This window comes from Elephas maximus, chromosome 12, assembly GCF_024166365.1.
Source record: "Elephas maximus indicus isolate mEleMax1 chromosome 12, mEleMax1 primary haplotype, whole genome shotgun sequence".
Lineage (NCBI taxonomy): Eukaryota > Metazoa > Chordata > Mammalia > Proboscidea > Elephantidae > Elephas > Elephas maximus.
The window spans coordinates 56,773,873-56,789,619 of NC_064830.1; the positions used below are offsets into that span (position 1 = coordinate 56,773,873).

A 15,747-nucleotide genomic window follows, 5' to 3' on the forward strand; every position below is an offset into this window, starting at 1 on the left:
TAGCCCTCACCCCAATGCTTTCTAACCAAACCCAAAAACCAAACCCTTTTCCATTAAGTTGATTCCAACTCACAGCAATCCTATCTGTAGGACACAGTAGAACAACCCCATAGGCTTTCCAAGGCTGAAATCTTTACGGAAGCACACTGCCATGTCTTTCTACTGAGGAGCAGCTGATGGGTTCAAACAACTAATCTTTTGGTTAGTAGCCAAGTGCTTTAATCACTGGGCACTAGGACTTTTCAGTCCTCTCTAGTGAGTAGAATTTATGACCTGTGAAAGTCCTCCAGATGACTCTGACAGGCATCTCATACAACTGTAGCCCACCATATGATCTCAGTGAAGCAATGGTCAGCATAAATCCCTTGTCTAAGTGATGCTTCCCCTTTGTAGACTACTAGGAAAACTTTGAATGACATGTACTTGTCTAGTGTGATACGAGAACCACATGTCCTCCAAGTACTGGCCCTCTGGGGGATGAGTGGACTGATGTTGGAATTATTGCACCAGGATGGCTGGAGACTTCTTTCAAAAAGCTGTTGTTGTTGTTAGGTGTCAGTCTAGAAAGTTGTGACTTATAGCGACTAGAAAACACTGCCGGGTCCTGTGCCATGCTCACATTCATTGTTTATATTTGAGTCCATTGTTGCTGTCCCTGATAAATACAGCAGATGTCAAGGAGCTACCAAGCCTAATGTAAAGGTCACATCACTGCCACTTACTGTGTGACCTTGAGTTGTCAGTTTCCCCATTTGTAACGTGTAGATAAATACAATACCTGCCAAACCAAAAAAACCAAACCCACTGCCGTCGAGTCAATTCCGACTCATAGTGACCCTACAGGACAGAGTAGAACTGCCGCATAGAGTTTCCAAGGAATATGATACCTACCACATGATAATTCCCATTAGACTGAGGATCAAAAAGGTTCATGTTGTAAAGCATGTGGAACAGTGCCTGGCATGTAGTTAGCATTCTGTGAGTCTTATCTCTTATTTAAATTGAAAGTATCCATGGTATACCATGGTAGTTTACTGCTTTATAAGAAAGTATTTGTAGGGGAGCCTAAGAACACAATATAAAAAACCTGAGTGCCACGCATAAATTCAAAGATTTCCAATGGATTTACATTGACTTGACCCAGACGATTAAACTCCCATGATAGGGCTGCTTTGTAGTTCAGAATAAAATCCACTTTGATGAAAGCAACAAAGGTGCCCATCAATGGATGAATGGATAAATTATGGTATATTCACACAATGGAATACTATGCGTTGATAAAGAACAAGAATGAATCCGTGAAACATTTCATAACATGAAAGAATCTGGAAGGCATTATGCTGAGTGAAATTAGTCAGTTGCAAAAGGAAAAATATTGTATGAGACCGCTATTATAAGAACTTGAGAAATAATTTAAACTGAGAAGAAAACATTCTTTTGTGGTTATGAGGGGGGGAGGGAGGGAGGGTGGGAGAGGGGTATTCACTAATGTGATAGTAGACAAGAACTATTTTAGGTGAAGGGAAAAACAACACACAGTACAGTAGAGGTCAGCACAACTGGACTAAACCAAAAGCAAAGAAGTTTCCTGAATAAACTGCACAATTTGAAAGCCAGAGTAGCAGGGGCGAGGGTCTGGGGACCATGGTGTCAGGGGACATCTAGATCAATTGGCCTAACAAAATCTATTAAGAAAACATTCTACATGCCACTTTTGTGAGTGGCATCTGGGGTCTTAAATGTTAGCAAGTGCCCATCTAAGATGCATCACTTGGTCTCAACTCACCTGGAGCAAAGGAGAATGAAGAACACCAAAGACACCAGGTAATTATGAGCCCAAGAGACAGAAAGGGCCACATAAATCAGGGACTATATCAGCCTGAGACCAGGAGAACTAGATGGTGCCTGGCTACAACTGATGACTGCCCTGACAGAGAACACAACACAGAATCCCTGATGGAGCAGGTGAACAGTGGGACACAGACCTTAAATTCTTGTACAAAGATCACACTTAATGGTCTGACCGAGACTTGAAGGACCCTGGAAGCCATGGTCCCCAGACCTTCTAACAGAAGACTAGAACCTTTCCCAAAGCCAACTCTTCAGACAGGGATTGGACTGGACTATAAGATATAAAATGATACTGGTGAGAAGTGAGCTTCTTGGTTCAAGTAGACACATGAGACTATGTGGGCAGCTCCTGTCTGGAGGGGAGATAAGAAGGCAAAGGGGGACAGAAGCTGGCTAAAAGGACACGGGGGATACAGGGTGGAGAGAAGGAGTGTGCTGTCTCATTAGGGGGAGAACAACACAGTACATAGCAAGGTGTATATAAATTTTTGTATGAGAGGCTGACTTGATTTGTAATCTTTCATTTAAAGCACAATTTTTAAAAAAGTAAAAAGAAAAATATCCCCTTTGAAAAGCAATTACCATATTTTTAAGAAAATAACAACCATCCTCTGTATTTGTCTGCCAACTTCTTCTCCCCACAAGGTATTTTCATAAGCACACTATGCTAATTTTTTTATACCAATATGTCAAAAAAAAAAGGCATATCGGGGATTATGAAAATATCTCCCAGGGTTAGCGAGCCATTGGCAAACATAGAAGCCATTTGTTATTTGCATAAAATATTGCATGCTTATTCTCCTGTCTGCTTTGCAGGAAAAGAGCACTGGTGGCCTAGTGGTTAAGAGCTCGGCTGCTAACTGAAAAGGTCCCCAGTTTGAATAGACCAGCTGCTCCTTGGAGGTCCTATATTGTTCTATAGGGTCTCTATGAGTCTGAATCAAATCGATGGCAAAGGATCATGGGAGATGGAAAGGTGGCACAGTGGTTAAGCACTTGGCTGCTAACTGAATGGTCAGGGGTTCCAACACCCCAGCAGTTCTGTGGGAGAAAGATGTGGGAGTCTGCTTGTGTAAAAACGTATAGTCTTGGAAACCCTATGAATCAGTTCTATTATTTCCTATAGGGATATTATGAGTCGGAATCGATTCAACAGCAATGTGTATTTTTTTTTCTCTCTAGATATTCCCTGCTTTTTGCTTTCCTGACTACCAACACTTCCTCTATGACACCTGGTTATAATTATCCTTATAACTATCCAGGTCTTCACTAATAATCTATCACTGTATATAAAGATCATGTACCCACTACCACAGAGCAAATCAGCACTGAATGAATAAGGTATTTTATCAATTCATGTCTATATATAAGGTAGATGTGTAAAGTTACTGGAAAAATACATTTACAGTGAAATAAACTTACTAATACCTGAAGAAATGTCTGCTAAACTGATATCAGGAAGTCCAAAACTCATCACAGACTTCTGCAGAGAAGCCTTGTTAACTTTTTAATCAATCTTTGCTAGTAATTTCGTCATAAGTTCTTGTTGGTGCAGAGTTGTTTCTTTTGATTCTGGTGGAACATTTATGTCAGTAGGACTGCTTTCCTCACAGAGTTCTTCTGAAGAGTTTTCAGGCACAGGTAAACCCCGTGGTTCCTGTGAATTGGTAAAATAAGAACAGTGATATAAATTTCTTCCAAATACGTAAAGTCATAATTATGAAAATATTCTTGCTATTGATTATATTCTTTACCAAACTGCTCCTATGTGACTGTTAGGGACTTCACGTGAGAAATGAGTCCAAGATATTTAGGTGTTAGTGGTCGTAATAGAAGCATTTATTCAAAAACAAAACCAAACCCACTGCCATCAAGTCGATTCCGACTTATAGTGACCCTATAGGACAGAGTAGAACTGCTCCATAGAGTTTCCAAGGAGCACCTGCAGGACTTGAACTGCCAACCTTTTGGTTAGCAGCCGTAGAACTTAACCACTACATCACCAGGGTTTCCAAGCATTTATTAGGTGTCTTTAAATATTCAAGGAAACCCTGGTGGCATAGTGGTTAAGTGCTACGGCTGCTAACCAAGAGTTCAGCAGTTCAAATCTGCCAGGTACTCCTTGGAAACTCTATGGGGCAGTTCTACTCTGTCCTATAGGGTCGCTAGGAGTTGGAATCAACTCGATGGCAGTGGGTTTGGGTTTTTTGGTTTTAAATATTCAGTGGTGTAATGAAAAACAAACTTGAAGATTAAAATTATTTAAATAAAACCCCAAAGATTTTCATAACTTCCTTAAACATGTCTTCCAATATATGGAAGAAAAAGCAAAGCTAAAATTAATCATCACCAACAGTAATTACCTGTTAACCCAACATAGGCACAGAATTAGTACTAAATAATCACTTTTATTGAGTGATGATAATGACATGTCCAAAGACCTAGAGATGGGATACCGAAAGGGATGAACACACTCTGCATTTCTCAAACTGAAAGAACTGAAGACAAAATTCAAGCCTCAAATTGCAATACTGAAGGATGCTATGGGGAAAATAGTAAACGACTCAGGAAGCATCAAAAGAAGATGGAAGGAATACACAGAGTCACGATACCAAAAAGAATTGGTTGACATTCAACCATTTCAGGAGGGTAATATATATTCAGGAACGGATGATACTGAAGGAAAAAGTCTAAGCTGCACTGAAGGCATTAGTGAAAAACAAGGCTCTGGGAATTGACAGAATACCAACTCAGATACTTCAACAAATGGATGCAGCACTGGAAGTGCTCACTGGTCTATGCCAAGAAATTTGGAACAGCTACATGGCCAACTGACTGGAAGAGATCTATATTTATGCCTACTGCCAAGAAAGGTGATCCCACCAAATGTAGGAATTATTGAATGATATCATTATATCACCAAAAAAAAAATGTTTCTGTATGGTCGATAATATCACACACAAGTAAAATTTTGCTGAAGATCATTCAAAAGTGGCTGCAGCAGTATATTGACAGGGACCTGCCAGAAATTCTAGCCAGATTCAGAAAAAAAGGAAGGCCCTCAATTAGATTGACAGAGTGGCTGTAACAATGGGCTCAAACATAGCAACTGTTGTGGGGGTGGCACAGGACTGGGCAGTGTTTCGTTCTGTTTTGCATAGGGTCGCTATGAGTCTGAACCAACTTGATGGCACTTAACAACAACAAGTTTTATCAGTAATTGTCTATAAACAAAAAAACCAAACCCATTGCCATTGAGTCAATTTCTATAGCACAGGGTAGAGCTGCCCCACAGGGTCTAGGGAGTGCCTGGTAGGTTTGCACTGCCGACCTTTTGGTTAGCAGCTGTAGATCTTAACCACTATGTCAGCAGGGTTCCAACTGTCTATAGGACTCATTTAGGCTCATTTAGGATGTGTATATATGAAAACGTAAAAGTGAAACAAAAACAAACAGAAAACCTCTGCCATCAATTCTGATTCATAGCAACCCAGTAGGTTATCAAAGATTGTAAAACTCTATGGAAGCCAACTGCCACACCTTTCTCCCATAGAGCCTATGGTGGTTTGGAATCACCAACCTTTCCATTCATCAGCAGTCAAATGCTTTAACAAACTGTGCCACCAGGGTTCCTTCCCAGAAGTGAAGGCAAGAGTAAAAACTGTGTATTCACAGGTACTGCAATCACAGAACATATGAGTCAGATTCAGGACCATTACTTGGCACACCCCATAAATAGTGCCTTCACATTTTGGCATATGGAAATTTTGAGGGGGGTTAGAGGGAGCAACTAAAGATTGTCATATAAAATATATTAAAAGCTAATAGGGTTTCAAAGGAGGAAAATTATATCATCTGAATTATTAAGAGGGGGATTCAAAAATCTACCAAAGAAATAATTTAACATATTTCTTTATCCAATTTCAATTTTTTTGGCTTCTCAAACTATCGATGTGAGTGGGCAGTATTTTATTTCCAATATGAAGGGAACAAATAATTTTACAATAAATAAATATGAATTCTCAAAAATAAAAAAGGAGGCAATATAAGCCCATTTTTATTATTACACTCAATTGCCATAGAATTACTGTCAATTTGCTATAGTATTGTCTCAGTACTCACTTTTAATACTTACTTTTTAATACACCAGTAACAAAGAGTTCATCCACCAATTAGTGGTGGTTGCTGTTGTTAGGAGCCGTCCAGTTGATTCTGACTCATAGCAACCCTATACAATGGAAAGAAACACTGCCTGGTCCTGTGCCATCCTCCCAATTGTTACTATGCTTGAGACCATTGTCGCAACCACTGTGTCAATCCATCTCATTGAGGGTCTTCCTCTTTTTCTCTGACCCAAGCATGATGTCCTTCTCCAGGACTGATTCGTCCTGATAACTCGTCCAAAGTATGTGAGACGTAGTTTCCCCATTCTTGCTTCTAAGGAGCATTCTGGTTGTAACTTCTTCCAAGACAGATTTGTTCATTCTTTTCGCAGTCCATGGTATATTAAATATTCTTCACCAACAGCACAAATCACAGGCATCAATTATTCCTTGGTCTTCTTTATCCATTGTCCAGCTTTTGCATGCATAGGAGGTGGCTGAAAACACCACGGTTTGGGTCAGGTGTACCTTAGTCCTGAAGGTAAAGTTTTTACCTTTCAACACTTTAAAAAGATCTTTTGCAGCAGATTTGTCCAAATGCACTGCGTCTTTTGATTTCTTGATTGCTGCTTCCATGGGTGTTGATTATGGATCCAAGTAAAATGAAATCCTTGACAACATCAATCTTTTCTCTGTTTATCATGATGTTGCTTATTGGTCCAGTTGTAAGGATTTTGGTTTTCTTTCTGTTGAGGTGTAATCCATACTGAAAGCTGCGGTCTTTGACCTTCATCAATAACTGTTTCAAGTGCTCTTCACTTTCAGCAAGCAAGGTTGTGTCGTCTGCGTAACGCAGGTTGTTAATGAGTCTTCCTCTAATCCTGATGCTCCATTATTCTTCATATAGTCCAGCTTCTCAGATTATTTGCTCAGCGTACAGATTGAATAAGTATGATGAAAGGATACAACCCTGACACACACCTTTCCTGACTTTAAACCATGCAGTATCCCCTTGTTCTGTTCAAATGACTGCCTCTTGATCCATGTACAGATTCCTCATGAGAAAAATTAAGTGTTCTAGAATTCCCATTCTCCGTAATGTTATCCATAATTTGTTATAATCCACACAGTCGAATGCCTTAGCATAGTTAATAAAACAGAGGTAAACATCTTTCTGGTATTCTCTGCTTTCAGCCAGGATCCATCTGGCATCAGCAATAATATCCCTGGTTCCAAGTCCTCTTCTAAATCTGGCCTGAATTTCTGGCAGTGCCCTGTCAATATACTGCTACAGCCATTTTTGAATGAGCTTCAGCAAGATTTTGCTCGCATGTTACATTAATGATATTGTTTGATAATTTCTGCATTCAGTGGGATCACTTTTCTTGGGAATAGGCATAAACATAGATTTATTCAAGGTGGCTGGCCAGGTAGCTGTCTTCCAAATTTCTTGTCATAGACGAGTGAGCACTTCCGGTGCTGCATCAATTTGTTGAAACATCTCAATTGGGATTGTTTTTCACCAATGCCTTCTGTGCAGCTTAGACTTAAATGGGTGAACATTGACCAATTCTTTTTGTTATAGTGATGCTTCCTGCATTGTTTAATATTCTCCCCATAGAATCCTTCAGTATTGCAACTCAAGACTTGAATTTTTTCTTTAGTTCTTTCACCTTGAGAAATGCGAGTATGTTCTTCACTTTTGGTTTTCTATCTCCAGCTCTTTGCACATGTCATCATAATACTTTACTTTGTCTTCTCAAGCCACCCTTTGAAACCTTCTGTCCAGCTCTTTTACTTCATCTTTTCTTCCTTTGGCTTTAACTACTCAGCATTCAAGAGCAAGTTTCAGAGTCTCTTCTGACATCCATTTAGGTCTTTTCTTTCTCTCCTTTTTAGTAACATCTTGCTTTCTTCATGCATGATGTCCTTAATGTCATTCCACAACTTCTCTGGTCTTCCATCATTAGTGTTCAATGTGTCAAACCTGTTCTTAAGAGGGTCACTAAATTCAGGTCGCACTCAAGGTAGTACTTTGGCTCTCATGGACTTGTTCTAATTTTCTTCAATTTCAACTTAAACTTGCACATGAGCAATTAATGGTTTGATTTGCAATTCGTCCCTGGCCTTGTTTTGACTGATGATATTGAGCTTTTCCATCATAACTTTGCACAGATGTGGTCGATTTGATTCCTGTGTATTCCATCTGGTGAGGTCCATGTTTGTAGTTGCCATTTATGTTGGTGAAAAAAGGTATTTGCAATGAAAAAGTCGTTGGTCTTGCAAAATTCAATCTTGGGATCTCCAGTATTGTTTCTATCACCAGTGCCATATTTTCCAACTACTGATCCTTCTTCTTTGTTTTCAACTTTCACATTGCAATTACCATTAATTATCAGTGCATCCCGATTGCATGTTCCATCAGTTTCAGATTGCAGAAGTTGGTAAAAATCTTCAGTTTCTTCATCTTTGGCCTTAGTGGTTGGTGTGTAAATATGAATAATAGTCATATTAAGTCATCTTCCTTGTAGGCGTATGGATACTATCCTATCACTGACAGCATTGTACTTCAGGATAGATCTTGAAATGTTCTTTTTGATGATGAATGCAACACCATTCTTCTTCAAGTTGTCATTCCTGGCATAGTAGACCATATGACTGTCCAGTTCAAAATGACCAATACCAGTCCATTTCAGCTCACTAATGCCTAGGATATCAATGTTTATGTGTTCCATTTCATTTTTGATGATTTCCGATTTTCCTAAATTCATACTTCTTATATTCCAGGCTTCAATAATTAATGGGTGTTTACAGCTGTTTCTTCTCATTTTGAGTCATACCGCATCAGCAAATGAAGTTCCCAAAAGCCTGACTCCATCTATGTCATTAAAGTCGACTCTACTTTGTGGAGACAGCTCTTCCCCAGTTGTATTTTGAGTGCCTTCCAACCTGAGTGGATCATCTTCCATCACTATATCAGACAATGTTCTGCTGCTATTCATAAGATTTTCACTGCCTAATTCTTTTCAGAAGGAGACCGCTGGGTTCTTTTTCCTAGTCTGCCTTAGTCTGGAAGCTCAGCTGAAATCTTTCTGCCATGGGTGACCCTCCTGGCATTCGAATACCAGTGGCATAGCTTCCAGCATTACAGTAACACAGAATACCCCATAATACGACAAACTGACAAACATGCGGTGGCACCGATTGGTAAGATTTCTCTACCCACAATTCAGCTAAGTTTTGGTTTAGTTTCTGTTCTTGGTTATCTAGTGCTGCTATAAGAGAAATACCAAAAGTGAATGACTGTAACAAAGAGCAATTTATCCTCTCACAGTCTAGGAGGCTAGAAGTCCAAATTCACAGTGCCAGCTCCAGGGGAATTCTTTCTCTCTGTTAGCTCTTGGGGAAGGTCCTTGTCATCAATCTCCCCAGGTCAAGGAGCTTCTCAGTGTAGGGATCCCAGGTCCACAGAGAGCTATTCTCCTGGCTCTTGTTTTCTGGTGGTAAGAGGTCCCATCTCTGCTTGCTTCTGTTTTTTATGTCTCAAAAGGATTGACTCAAGACACAGCCTAATCTTATAGATTTTGTCCACTTTCATTAACATAACTGCTGCTAATCCCACCTCAGTAGCATCATAGAGGTAGGATTTACTGCACATAGGAAAATCACACCAGATGACAAAATGGTGGACAATCATACAATACCGGGAATCATGGCCTTGCCAAGTTAACACATATTTTTGAGGAATACTATTCAATCCATAATATCCCACACTTTGGCTCCCCCAAAATCATGTCCTTGCCACACTTAAAACACATTCACACCATCATATCATAGCATAAGTCTTAAATCAACTTCAAGTCCAAAATTCAAAATTCCTCTTCATCTGTGAAATCTAGCTTAATAGTTATCTGCTTCCAAAGTGCAATGGTGGAACAGGCACAAGCTAGACATCTCCATTAAAAATGGGAGAAATTGGAGGGAAAGAAGGGATAACAGGCACCCAGCAAGTCAGCTGAATATATTAGCCCTCAAGGCTTGAAAATAATCCTTTGTTTTCTGAGACCATTTACACAATGTCACTGCCCTCCAGACTCTAGGTATTGGCCACACTCTTTGGGTTCTGAGTGGAGGCCCCTCATCCCTGGGCTTCAGCTCCACCTTCCAGGCCCACTGGAAAGGTAACACTGCTCCCTCACATTTCAGCGGCCCCATTCTCCTAGTCCATCTTAGTGACAGTTCTACCCTTTGAAACCCCAGAGGTCATGTCCCTACCCTTTGAGACTGAGGCTGCTCTGATTCCTTTGTTCTTTGTCTCTTCAGCTTCTGCTTCCTGGCTTCTTGGCCTCTTGGCCCCTCTGGCTTCACTGGTTACATCTGCCCTGCTTGGGCAAGTGTTTCAAAGCTCTTTAGGTCTACCTAAAGATAAGTGCCTGGAGGCACCCCACTCCGCCAGTAAACTTGGGCCAGAAGGCACTCAGCTATCTTGTTCCTTGGGCTGGCGAGCCACCAATAAGTGCTCATAGGCACCCCACTCCACCAGGAGCTCTCCTGTGCAAAGGGATTCTGCTCTCTTGCTGTGTGGGTTGGCTCCAGTGTTGTGCTGGTCTGCCGGTTCTGCTGCCGCTTCTCATCATCTGCACTGTCTCCAGTGCAACAACTCTCCCCACTTCCTTCTGAGTCTTCACCAGAATTTTCTTTGACGTCAATAATTCCACCAACACTCTCTTCAAGGCAATCTAGGCGTTTACCATTATGCACTTTAAAACTCTTCCAGCCCGTACCTATTCACAGTTTCAAAACCACTTCCACCTTTAGGTATTCAGCACCCTACTCTCTTGGTGTCAAATTCTGTTGTGGTTATCTAGTGCTGCTATAACAGAAATACCACAAGTGGATGGCTTTAACAAAGAAAAATTTCTTCTCTCAGTCTAGGAGGCTAGAAGTTCAAATTCAGTGTGACAGCTCCAGGGGAAGGCTTTCTCTCTCTGTTGGCTATAAGAGAAGGTCCTTGTCATGGATTGAATTATGTCCCCCCCAAAAATGTGTGTATCAATTGGGCTGGGCCAGTTGTATAATTTTCCTATATGTTGTAAATCCTGCCTCTTTGATGTTAATGACGAAGAACGGGTGGCAGTTGTGTTAGTAAGGCAGGACTCAACCTACAGGACTAGATTGTGTCTTGAGGCAATCTCTTGAGATATACAAGGTAGAAGCAAGCAGAGAGGCAGGGGGACCTCATATCACCAAGAAAGCAGTGCCAGGACCAGAGCACGTCCTTTGGACTGGAGATCCCTGTGCCTGAGAAGCTCCTTGACCACGGGAAGATTGAGGACAAGGACCTTCCTCCAGAGCTGACAGAGAGGGAAAGCCTTCCCCTGGAGTTAACACCCTGAATTTGAACTTTCAGCCTACTTTACTGTGAGAAAATAAAGTTCTCTTTGTTAAAGCTATCCACTTGTGGTATTTCAGTTACAGCAACGCTGGATGACTAAGACAGTCCTTGTCATCTGTCTTCCCAGGTCAAGGAGCTTCTCAGTGCAGGGACTCAGGGTCCAAAGGATGCACTATTCTCCTGGCTCTTGTTTCTTGGTGCTATGAGGTCCTCTATCTCAAAAGAGATTGACTTAAGACACAACCTAATGTTGTAGATTAAGTCCTGCCTCATTAACATAATTGATGTTAATTCCAACTCATTAACATCATAGAGGGTGTAGTATTTACAACACATAGGAAAATCACTTCACATAACAAAATGGTGGACAATCACACAATACTGGGAATCAAGGCCTAGACAATTTTACACACATTTTTAGGGGACACCTTTGGATCCATAACAGTTTTCTTATACCTACTAACAAGTTAAGATGGTGGGCAGTGTTTATTATTCCTCTAAAACTACATTTTCCCCACAGAAGTTGAGCATCAATCTCAACAATACTTATCAATAGAGGTGAACTTGAAATTAAAGTGCCTATTGCTAATATCAGAAACACTGGTGACATTGTGTTTAAGAGCTATGGCTGCTAACCAAAAGGTTGGCAGTTTGAATCCGCCAGGTGCTCCTTGGAAACCCTATGGGGCACTTCTACTCTTTCCGATAGGGTCGCTATGAGTTAGAAATCACTCGATGGCAACAGGTTTGTTTTTTCTTTATTGCTAATGAAAAAAAAAAAATTTTTTTTAATGTCAGGTGCACCTATGATATGTCTCCTAAGCCAGTCAATTCTTTTTTTTAATAATTTTTATTGTGCTTTAAGTGAAAGCCTACAAATCAAGACAGTCTCTCACACAAAAACCCATATATACCTTGCTACACACTCCCAATCACTCTCCCCCTAATGAGACAGCCCGCTCTCTCCCTACAGTCTCTCTTTTCGTGACCATTTTGCCAACTTCTAACCCCCTCCACCCTCTCATCTCCCCTTCAGGCAGGAGATGCCAACATAGTCTCGAGAGTCCATCTGGTCCAAGAAGCTCACTCCTCATCAGCATCTCTCTCCAACCCAGTGTCCAGTCCAATATCTGTCTGAAGAGCTGGCTTCAGGAATGGTTCCTGTCCTGGGCCAAAAGAAGGTCTGGGGGCCATGACCACTGGGGTCCTTCTAATCTCAGTCAGACCATTAAGTCTGGTCTTATGAGAATTTGGGGTCTGCAACCCACTGGTCTCCTGCTCCCTCAGGGGTTCTCTGTTGTGTTCCCTGTTGGGGCAGTCATCGGTTATAGCTGGGCACCATCTGCTTCTTCTGGTCTCAGGATGATGTAGTCTCTGGTTCATGTGTCTCTTTCTGTCTCTTGGGTTTGTAACTGCCTTGTGTCTTTGGTGTTCTTCATTTTCCTTTGATCCAGGTGGGTTGAGACCAATTGATGAATCTTAGATGGTTGCTTGCTAGCTTTTAAGACCCCAGATGCCACTCTTCAAAGTGGGATGCAGGATGTTTTCTTAGTAGATTTTATTATGCCAGTTGACTTAGATGTCCCCTGAAACCATGGTCCCCGGACACCTGCTCCTGCTACGCTGGCCTTCAAAGCATTCAGTTTATTCAGGAAACTTCTTTGCTTTTGGTTTAGTCCAATTGTGCTGACCTCCCCTGTATTGTGTGCTGTCTTTCCCTTCACCTAAAGTAGTTCTTATCTACTATCTAATTAGTGAATGCCCCCTCCCACCTCCTCCCTCCCCCTCTTGTAACCACAAAAAGAATGTATTCTTCTCAGCTTAAGCTATTTCTCAAGTTCTTATAATAGTGGTCTTATACAATATTTGTCCTTTTGCAACTAATTTCACTCAGCATAATGCCTTCCAGGTTCCTCCATGTTACGAAATGTTTCACAGATTCCTCACTGTTCTTTATCGATGCGTAGTATTCCATTGTGTGAATATACCATAATTTATTTATGCATTAATCCGTTGCTGGGCACTTTGGTTGTTTCCATCTTTTTGCTATTGTAAACAGTGCTGCAATAAACATGGGTGTGCATGTATCTGTTCATGTAAAGGCTCTTATTTCTCTAGGATATATTCCAAGGAGTGGGATTGCTAGTTCGTATGGTAGTTCTATTTCTAGCTTTTTAAGGAAACTCCAAGTCGATTTCCAAAGTGGTTGTACTATTTGACATTCCCACCAGCAGTGTAGAAGTGTTCCAATCTCTCCACAGTCTCTCCAACAATTATCATTTTGTGTTTTTTGGATTAATGCCAGCCTTGTTGCAGTGCGATGAAATCTCATTATAGTTTTGATCTGCATTTCTCTAATGGCTAATGATCGTGAACATTTCCTCATGTATCTGTTAGCTACCTGAATGTCTTCTTTAGTGAAGTATCTATTCATATCTTTTGCCCATTTTTTAATGGGGTTATTTGTCTTTTTGCAGTTGAGTTTTTGCAGTATCTTGTAGCTTTTAGAGATCGGGTGCTGATCAGAAATGTTATAGCTAAAAACTTTTTCCCAGTCTGTAGGTAGTCTTTTTACTCCTTTGGTGAAGTCTTTGGATGAGCATAGGTGTTTGATTTTTAGGAGCTCCCAGTTGTCTAGTTTTTCTTCTGCACTCTTAATGTTTTGTATACTGTTTATGCCATGTATTAGGGCTCTTAACATTGTCCCCATATTTTCTTCCATAATCTTTATCGTTTTAGATTTTATATATAGGTCTTCGATCCATTTTGAGTTAGTTTTTGTGTATGGAGTGAGGTATGGGTTTTGTTTCATTTTTTTGCAGATGGATATCCAGTTATGCCAGCACCATTTGTTAAAAAGACTGTCTTTTCCCTATTTAACTGTTTTGGGGCCTTTGTCAAAGGCCAGTCAGTTCTTACTGGGTCATATTGAACTGGTTAGGAAGCTTCCTAAAACATGTGAAAAATAGAAATTTTCAGGAATTACCCTAAACATACAAAATCAGAATTTTCCAAGAATTGGCCCAAAATTGTGGTTTAATAAAATGCGCCATTGAGAATACCTGTTCTCCACTGATATACTCAAGTAATGAAAGATTGTGTCACATGGAAAAGCACACCAATACTTCTCCAGTTTCACAGGATATTCATCAATCAAAATTGGGAAGCTTCTGAGAGGCTCAGAATTTTCATAGTGTGATTGACTTCAGACACATAAAGATGGATGGGTACAATGACTGGGAGACAAAAGGAGTCACACAATAAGATAAACAAACAAAAAAAAGTTCACATATTTGAGCTTTACGTTTTGATATTGTTCCAACCATAGCTTTGAAAAAACTAAGATCAGGGGATGCTCTAGGAGACTTTACACCAGAAGTGTAAGGCTGCCTCAGTACTCTTATTTTAAGTAATAAAGAATTACTATAGATAAGAAACCCTGGTTGTGCAGTGATTAAACACTGGGCTGGTAACCAAAAGGTCAGCAGTTTGAACCCACCTGCTGCTGCTCCAGATGAAGATGTAGCAGTCTGCTTCTATAAAGATTACTGTCTTAGAAACCTATGAGGAGCTCTACTCTGTCCTGTGGGATTGCTATGAGTCAGAATTGACAAGATGGTAGTGGGTTTTTTTTTTTAGTATTATAATTTTAGATTATATTACTATGTCTAAGTTCAATTTGTTTTTAGTCACATTCTCCTACTATAGCCAATGAATCAAACTTCCTGTCACTGACATATAAATGATTTTATGTCATCATACTAAGGAATCAAAGTTCAAACTTTGATGATCTTTTTCATCACCTCTTTACATTTTTGTTTAGACATTCTGTCGTGTTGCTTCCTTCAGGAACACATCCAGATTCAAACCTGGAATGCAAAGAATGACAGGCTGAGTTTAGATGAAAGTGTTATCTCTTGTAGTTAAAGTTTCCATATCTGGTTAGTGTGCAAGGTACAGGAACAAACTTCAGACTTTGTTCCAGATATTACCTTGTTGATGGAAGAAACTGTAGAGTTAGTGTTTTTACAAAAAACTCTTAGATGTATACTGCCTCATGTTTCTTACCCAGATTAATCTCTGAATACTGACTAGACTGGGTACAATTCAACAATATCCTGAGCATCATCTATGTGTGAATCTAGTGCAGATTAGAGCTAAATTATATTACCTCTAGTTTGGAAGGAAAACTAGCAAGACTGATAGGTACTTTGACAAGTGTAAATGGGGAGAAAATACAGGATGAGGTCAAGGAGGTCAGCAGGAGGTCACTGACCCAGAATCTCATAAGTCATGGAAAAGAGATTGGATTTTATTCTGAGTGAGATGGGAAGAAATTAGAGGCATAGGAATCATGTGACTTTCACTTGGATAATTGTGGTTGTATGGGCAGATGCA

At 40.3% G+C, this 15,747-nt stretch overlaps 1 protein-coding gene across 3 annotated transcripts in view; it reads right to left on the reverse strand.

Moving 5' to 3' along the window:
* WDR72 (WD repeat domain 72) overlaps positions 1–15,747 on the reverse strand; it is a 970,312-nt gene that overhangs the window by 732,504 nt on the left and 222,061 nt on the right. The window lies entirely within an intron of this gene.